Source organism: Gossypium hirsutum, chromosome A08 (genome assembly GCF_007990345.1).
Source record: "Gossypium hirsutum isolate 1008001.06 chromosome A08, Gossypium_hirsutum_v2.1, whole genome shotgun sequence".
In the NCBI taxonomy this organism is placed as follows: Eukaryota; Viridiplantae; Streptophyta; class Magnoliopsida; order Malvales; family Malvaceae; genus Gossypium; species Gossypium hirsutum.
The window spans coordinates 33,474,108-33,483,288 of record NC_053431.1 but is presented as its reverse complement, the minus strand read 5'-3'; positions in this window follow the sequence as shown (position 1 = coordinate 33,483,288).

The window sequence follows — 9,181 nt, the reverse complement described above, 5'->3', positions numbered from 1 at the left end:
AAAATCTGGAAAACGTAAAAGTGGAGCATTAGTTAAACACTCTTTGATTCTAGCAAAAGTAGATTCTTGTTCATCAGACCAAAGAAAAGAGGAATTCTTTTTGATAAGTCCAGTCAATAGGGCAGCAAGTATGCTAAAGTTTCTAACTTGCAAAGCCATGAAAGCTTCTAACTTGGCTGATGTTGGTCGGCCGTGGCCATTCTTGTATTGCATTGATCTTGTCTTGATCCACCTCGAGACCACTTTCACTTATAACAAAACCTAGAAAAATAACTTTGCTAGTACAAAAGTTACATTCTTATGTTTTGCATATAAAACTTCTTTACGTAAAACTCCCAAAACAGAATGTAGATGTTCAAGATGATCAGATAAAAATTTACTATAAACTAAAATATCATCAAAATAAACTACACAAAAATGACCAATGAAAGACCTCAAAACTTGGTTCGTCAACCTCATGAAAGTACTTGGAGCATTAGTGAGGCCAAATGGCATTAGTAACCACTCATACAAACTGTATTTGGTTTTGAACACGATCTTCCACTCGTTCCCCTCCCGCATGTGAATTTGATGATAGCCACTTTTCAAATCGATCTCAGAGAACAATTTTGCACCACTAAGCTCGTCCAACATATCATCAAGTCCAAGGATTGGATTTCGATATTTGACGGTAATTTTGTTGATAGCTTGACAATCTACACACATTATCCACAAACTATCCTTTTTAGGTACCAACAGAACGGGCACTGAACATGGACTTAAACTCTTCCGTATTTATCCTTTCTTCATTAAATCAGCAACTTGACATTGTAACTCTTTAGTTTCTTCAGAATTGCTTCGATAGGTCGATTGATTTGGAATTCTAGCCTCGGGGATGAAATCAATTTGATGTTCAATACCTCAAATAGGAGACAACCCACTAGGAACTTCTTCAAATTTTTGAAGCAATGAAACAACAGACAAAGGTAAAGAGTTACCGAGTTCGTTAGCATCGAAAAAGCACTCTTTGTACATAAGTACAAACATGGGCTAGTGCATCAACAAGGATTTTTGAATTTCTTTTTCCCTCGCAAATACGCTCATTTTTCCACTCTCATTTTCTTTTTAACTTTCTTCTTCCTCTCATATTTTTACCTCCTCTCTCTCACTTTTCCTTTTTTTCTCATTTTCCTTGTCTTTCTCTTTTTCAATCTTTTTTTCTTGTACTTTTTCTTTCAACTTCAATTGATCATGATATACTTGTTTTGGAGTCAACAGGGCTAAAGTAACATTTTTGCCTCGATGCTTGAATGTGTATCGATTTGTGTAACTGTCGTGGATCACGCGTCTATTAAACTGCCATGGACGCCCCAAAAGGAGGTGTCCCGCGTGCATGGGAACTATATCACATACCACTACGTCTTGGTACTTCTCGATGGAAAATGCTACCACATCTTGCTTTGTTACTTTAAGCTCTCCTCTATCATTCAACCATTGTAGCTTGTATGGAGTTGGATGTTTGGTTGTGGCCAAATTGAGCTTTTCCACCAGCATTTTGCTAGCAACATTAGTACAACTTCCACCGTCAATAATTAAACTATATAACTTGCCTTAGATGTGGCATCAGGTGTGGAAAATGTTCTCCCTTTTTGGATCAATTTCAACACTTTGGACGCTAATACTTCGCTTCACCATAAGGATTTCTCCTTCAACTGGTAATTCTACTTCTTTTTCATCATCATCGGATGATACTTCAGACTCATTTTTATTCTCCTCCTCGGACTCAATTTCACCATCGGCCTTTACCACCATAACACGTCGATTAGGACATTGGCTTGTTATGTGCCCTCGACCTTGACACTTAAAATATTTTATGTCTATCGTGCGATTTGGCACTTGCTCATTTTTGTTTCGACTCCATTCACCAATAGGCTGATTGGATTTAGTTGCTACAACTGGCTCTTTTGTTCGAATAGGGGCTTTGTTCACTCATTGGCTCAATTTATTAGTAGAAGGATTGGTATAGGATCGACTAACTCCTTTCGCATGAGTTGTTTCTCAACTTTAATTGCCATATGGACCATGTCCATCACTTCAACATAGTGTTGTAATTCAACTATGTTGGCGATGTCACAGTTTAAACCCGCAAGGAACCTCGCTATTGTCACTCTCTATCCTCCTCTATATCAGCTCAGATCATTGCTATCTCCATCTCTTTATAATAATCTTCAACGCTTCTATTACCTTTAGTAAGGTTTTGGAGTCATTGATAATGATCCCGGTGGTAATATGAAGGAATAATTTTTTTCCGCATGATTGATTTCATTTCACCCCAAGTAGAAATATGACCTTCTCTATTTCGCCTTCGATTAGTTACAAGCTAGTCCCACTATACAATTGCATAATCAGAAAATTCAATGGCTGCAGGCTTTACCTTTTTACTCAATAAATAGTTGTGGCATTAAAAAGAAAGTCGATCTTCATTTCCCACTCCAAATAGGCTTCAAGATCATTCTTTCCTTGGAATGGTGGAATTGTTATCTTGATATTTCTAAGATTGTCATCTGGTCGATCACGATCTCTAAGACCCGATGTCGTGGACGGCCTCTGATGCGATCCCGACTGCATCATGTTTTGACACACTTTGACAACATCGAGATTGGCCTAAATGCGAGGGGCCCAAGTGCAAAATGAAATCTAATTTCAGTTTGTTAATTTGTGTGCAGGTCTTCATTAAGCGAACTTGGGTTGGAAACCACTGCTGGACTAATAGAACGATCAAGGATGTTCAATTCAAGTGTTCCATCCAATTTGCTACAAGCTTATTTAGCTCGTTCATAGCTTATTCAAGTTTATTGAGCCCAACATTATTCAATTTTAGCTTGTGCATCAATTTGCTGGAATATTTAATTGGTTTCAGCTCAATTTTAGTGTTATTTAGTTTATGTGTTTTGAGCTAAATAATTGTTGGATTGAACTTTTAATATGTTTAGTTAATTAATTCAGTTGTTTTAATTGCTAAAATACTTAGTTTAATTACTTAAGTTGCTGAAATAAACTTGCTGGAATAAATTATTCATGTTAGTTAATTAAGTTCATCTTAGTTACTTTAGTTGTTGGAATAATTTAATGATGCATGTGTTTTCTTAAGTTTTAAGTTCATTTATTTAAGTTAAGTATTTATTGTGTGTTATGTGTTTAAATGTGTTTAATATGTCTATTTTAATATGTTTAATTTTGGATGTCTTTTCAGTTGGAAACCATTACATCAAAATGTTGTTACAAATTGATTAAAGATACTTTTCAAGTGAATTTTGGTTACATTTAAGGGGAAGCATTATTTTTCATTAAAAGGAGCTATTATCATCCATTAAAGGGAGCATTATACATGCTTAAATTGGCAGTAGCCTCTTTCATCTTTCATAACCGATTATTGATTAAAGTGATCACTTCATGAGTTAATTCTTCATTAAAGTTTCTGGTGACCATTCGGCTGACCAAGGAGACTTCAAAGGTTTTTCCTAAGCATTCAAGATCATTGATTCAGCTGAATTGATGTATATTGAAGGTTGAAGTTATTTAGTTTGACATTCCAAGAGTTTTTAAGCTTTATTTTAGCTCATTATTAGCTCATTAAGAGGATCATATGTGACTATTCAGCTAGACCTCTTTGGTACTATAAATATGTGTAATCAACCTATTGAAAGAAAACCTTTTGCTGAATTTATGCTATTTTTGAGTTTTCTGAGTTACCCAATTCTCTTTGTTCTTTTGGAACAGATCTAACTTATCAAGCATTACTTGTGGCATTTGTCCTTTCCTTGTAAAACTGAACTTATCACTTTTCTAAGTGTAGCATTCAACTTTACCTTTGGCTCCTATCTAGCATAGATAGCGGATCAACGTTTTTATCAAACTATCCTTACCATTTCCACCGATTTCAATCTAAGTGCTGGTCTAAGTTTAGGGCGAACAATCCACTCTTAAGCCTTAGCTGAATTCTATTCTTTAATTCCATAACCATTTCGAAACCATTCCATTTGAGTCTATCTTTTATAATTTCAAACCAATTTTTTCCAATCGTTTTGATTTACTCAAACTCACGATCAGGCAACATTACGACTCCAATCATCATCGAAATGAGTTTGTATCAAATTGGTATCAGAGCTAGCAAATTTGAAGTAAGAATTTAAGAATCAAAGTTCTCGGTAGTACGGTATAGTATTTCTTTTGAAATAAAAAATTCCTAAAAAAATTGTAGTCTCCATTCAAAATTCAATGAGTGAATATTAATATTTGCAAGTGAAAAAAAAGTTCTTCATTACCGAGTTTCTCCTAAAATTCTATTCGCTATCCAGAAATACCCAATCAATTAACATTCTACCATCTAGCCACACTTATTCTTTTCTTTTCTTGTTTCAAGCCTACCTTAATCCTATAACATTCCCTACCAACCCGAACATTAATCTTGCAAGCTGACCCACAACAACTGTTTTTTAAGTTTAAAATCGTCCCTCAAGAACTTAGAGAGGAGGAAGTGAGTGAAAAAGGCAAGAGAGTAGTGAGTTTATTCGAGAGTATAAAAAGTGTGCGTGATTTTTTTGAGTTGATTGTAAGGTTCTTTGTTGTGTGTTCGTAAAAAAAATGTCACGAAGTCTGGACGGAAATCCAAATGTGGAAGGCGGGTTTTGTCCTGTAAGAAACGTTGGAGGAGGTGTGCCAGCTTTTACAGTTCAAGCCTTCACCTGCAAAATGGAGCATCTATTTAATCGAAGGCTCAAACCCATCAAGGAAAGTTTAGACCGAGTCAAGGAATGAGACCAACGGGAATGAGTTTCTTCAAGACGACGGACAAAAATAAGATCATCACGAAGACAAACGTCCAACAATTATTCGAGAAGAGATCCATACCGTGATTCTTATATGACGAGGAATTCGAGACGAAACAAAGCAAGCTTTGAGTTTGAATCCTATCAAGTTGATGAACAAGAAAACACAAGTCATTCTTCGTATACATCAAAGTACTCATCTACGGAGAGTCAATCACGAAGAGGTGATCATGTTTCAAATGTAAATCCATCCATTTCTACCCAATGAAAGTCTACTTTTTCTGAATCTTTTATGTTAATTTCTTCTTGTAACGAAAGGAAGAAAGGAAAAGAAATTGAGAGAAGAAAAAATGAAATGATAGAAAATGAAATAGACAAAAGAAAAAAAGACATGAAAGAAAAAGAAAATGAAAAAAAAGAAAGATTGTGAGATTGAAGAAATAAACGAAAGTGTGAGTGAAGCGATTGATATTATTGAAAAAGAAAGTGAAATAAGAAGTGAGAGTGAGATTTTAAAAGAAACGGAGATTATGGGAAAAGAAAGCGAGCCTGAAAAAGAAATGAGTGAAAAAGATTAAAGTGAACAAGAAAAAGCGAAAATTATTTTTACTAACCAACCTACGAGTTGTCCTCGTAGTGTTTCTTCTTTTTAGGTGTCCAAAGATTCAATTGATGTGTTTCAACTTCAATACCTTCCCAAAGAGAGGCGATTTTAAGAAGTTGACATTAAACCACAAGCGTTTAAAGGTAAGCAAGGTAAGGAGTTTTTAGCCATTTAATCACGACAATCACTTTTGAATGTTGTTGAGAAAATTGCTTAAGACTTAGTTTTTGAAAGAACTCCTCATCTTTGTTCGATTAACTGTCATTTTCTGATTGTTAATGATTTAACTCCAACTAGTGCAATGGAAAGTTTTACCTATGATAAGTTTTGTGATGGAAATTTTGTTGATGTAATTAGGCTAAATCGGCATGTGCAAAGCCTAATTGTTTGTGATAAAGAGTTTTCATCTGAAGTGTTCAATCTGTTTGATCACGATGGTAATGAGAATTCTCTAAGTCTTTGTGCGAAAGCCTCAAGTAAGTATATTCATGTGCGGATGAAAGTTAAGAGGTTTGATTGTTCAAAAGTTTGTATGTCTAAATTTTTCTTATTCGACATGTGTGAATTATCGATGAAAGAAAAGTTTTTGCTGTATTTTGGAACAAGTGATCAAAACCATGTGTTTAAACCAGGAGCAATTTTTTCTAAGTTATCATTAAGCGAAGGTGAGCATCATAAATTTTATGTGAATCGAAGTGTGAACAATTTTTGTTTGTTTGATGTTTTATTATTATTTTCGAAAACAAAGCATATGAATTTTGTTGCCTTACAAAGTCAAAATCCAATATTTGATTTCGAAGGTTGCTCAATATTTTGGATTAAAAGATTTGGACATGATTCGCATGATTATAACTTTAGTATGCTTCATATTCCTACCATGTTGCCATACAAGGAATTTCCAAGTTAAGTTGAAATGGTAAGGAAAAACTTTGTTTTTGATCTTGGAGATTATCATTCTATACTATTTTTCAAGGGGTTTAAGCGAAGCAATTTTTTTTTCCAATATTATATCTTTCAAATATTTTTTGGTTCTAGTTTGATGCCATCTATGAATTTTTTGATTCACTATAGAAAGGTAAAACCGAATTCCATTTTAGATCCCGGTATTGGTTTAGATGTTCAAGTTTTGAATAACAATTCAGAAAGTTCTTTGGAGTTTATAACTTGTATTGTCACTAATTGGTTTCATTCTTGTGTAGGTGACAAGCCAAAATGGTATCCTCCTAAAGAGGGAGGGTATGGAAATAACCTGCTTCCCTGGCGAACCATTTGTGGTTCCCAAGATCTTGGAAATGATTTTGTCAAGTTCATGAACAAAGGTGTTTGTGATCTTGAAAGATTCTTCGTAAGAAAATGGCCCGATTTAAGGACAAATAATTTTCAAGAGGGAGGGTATGATGCAATCCCGACTGCATCATGTTTTGACACACTTCGACAACATCGAGATTGGCCTTAACGCGAGGGGCCCAAGTGCAAAATGAAATCTAATTTTAGTTTGTTAATTTGTGTGAAGGTCTTAATTAAGCGAACTTGGGTTGGAAACTATTGCTGAACTAATCGAACAATCAAGGATGTTTGTTTCAAGTGTTCTATGCAATTTGCTACAAGTTCATTTAGCTCGTTCATAGCTCATTCAAGTTTATTGAGCCCGACATTATTCGGTTTTAGCTTGTGCATCAATTTGCTGGAATATTTAATTGGTTTCAGCTCAATTTTAGTTTTATTTAGCTTATGTGTTTTGAGCTAAATAATTGCTGGATTGAACTTTTAATATGTTTAGTTAATTAGTTCAGTTGTTTTAATTGCTAAAATACTTAGTTTAATTAATTAAGTTGCTAGAATAAATTACTCATCTTAGTTAATTAAGTTGCTGGAATAAATTATTCATGTTAGTTAATTCAGTTCATCTTAGTTAATTTAGTTGCTAGAATAATTTAATGATGCATGTGTTTTTTAAGTTTTAAGTTCATTTATTTTAGTTAAGTGTTTAATGTGTTTAATGTGTTTTGCAACACCCTTTACCCGTGTTTGACGCCGGAACAGGGTACGAGGCATTACCAGACTTAATCACTAATCATCGTATAAAAACCGATCCATAATTTCACTCTAATTTAAAACTTTTTCAAACATATTCAAGCTATCCTTTAAAAAGAGCTTACAAGGCCCATATCATACTTTAAATCAACCACACACATAGCCAAGCATGCATATTCATAAATTGCATCATTTAATTAATAACATAATCAAGACTATCTATATTAAATGACTTTATACAATAGAGACCTTCAAATAACATAGGTCAATATTTTAAGCCAATTCCCAGCAACTTAATAACAATTAAAAGAGTCTCCATACATTCCAAAGACTTAAAATACTTTAAAACCTTTATGTATCGATCAATAGTTTGATAGTGTGATTTAACCTCCGGCGACCTCTAACTCGAGCTAACATTTGCGACACTATAGGAAAAAGGAAAGAAAGGGAGTAAGCATTATAGCTTAGTAAGTAAGTATGTAAATATTAATAAACAATACATTATCATACTTTAAACAAAGTCACAATATGTTCCCGGAATATTACCATCACAAACACACATACTTTCACTATTACAATCATAAACAGGTTCAAAATAAGTTGTCTAGTAGAGTACCAGCAACTAAATTTTTTTATTTTTGGAGCTACAGAACTCCAAATTACAAATTGTTAATTTTAATTGAAACTAGATTCACATATATTCTTACCATAAGATTTTCAAAATTTTTGGTATAGCCAATTTGTACATTTTATTCATTGAATTTACACCTATTTCACTGCTCAACTGTTCTGACCACTCTTCACTACGAATCAAGTTTCTCCTAGTACAGAATTCAAAGGATGTTTTTGTTTAATTCATTTGAAACTAGACTCATTAAGGATTTCAAGTATATAATATCCCATAATTATTTTTGTACAATTTTTAATGATTTTTCCAAGTCAGAACAGGGGATCATGTAGTCATTCTGAACCAGTCTCTCAAAAACTTAAATATCTCATAATATAGAATTCGTTTGCTTGCTCTGTTTCTGTTATATGAAAATAGAATCATTAAGCTCTAATTTGATATTTCATTCAGTCTCTGATTCAATTTCTACTATTTTTGGTAAATTTTTAGATTCACGTCACTGCAACTATCCAGAACAGTTTTATTATCAATTTTGATCTTTCACACTTCAATTGTATTCAGCACTTTCCCATGACAATCTTTCCAATTTCCAATCACATATCGAGCATATTGCTCATAAGTTACACACGTATATACTTACACTTATCATCACAGAGTCATACAGATTTTCATTTAATCAATTTCCAAGTTGAACACTTCGGAATAATAACAGATACGCGATGGTATCGCACACAGCCCACCTTTAAAATCGAAGCTCTCTTTCCACATAGTGCCCTTCACTTAGCACCACTCATGTGACCTAGCTCAATTGTACACATAATTTTGGCTCTCTTGTACACATGGTGAACACTTAGTGCCACCCATGTGACCTAGCCAGTTTATCTCGCACCTCTCTTGTCTACATGGTGTCCTTCACCTGGAACCACGCATGCGACCTTGCTACATATATCCCGTAGCTCTCTTGTCTACATGGTGTACACATAGTATCACCCATGCGACCTAGCTACATCATAATATATCGTAGCTCTCTTGTACACATGATGTGCATTCAACACCATACATGTGACCTAGCTACATACCATCTGTATCATCCAATCTTTCTGAAGG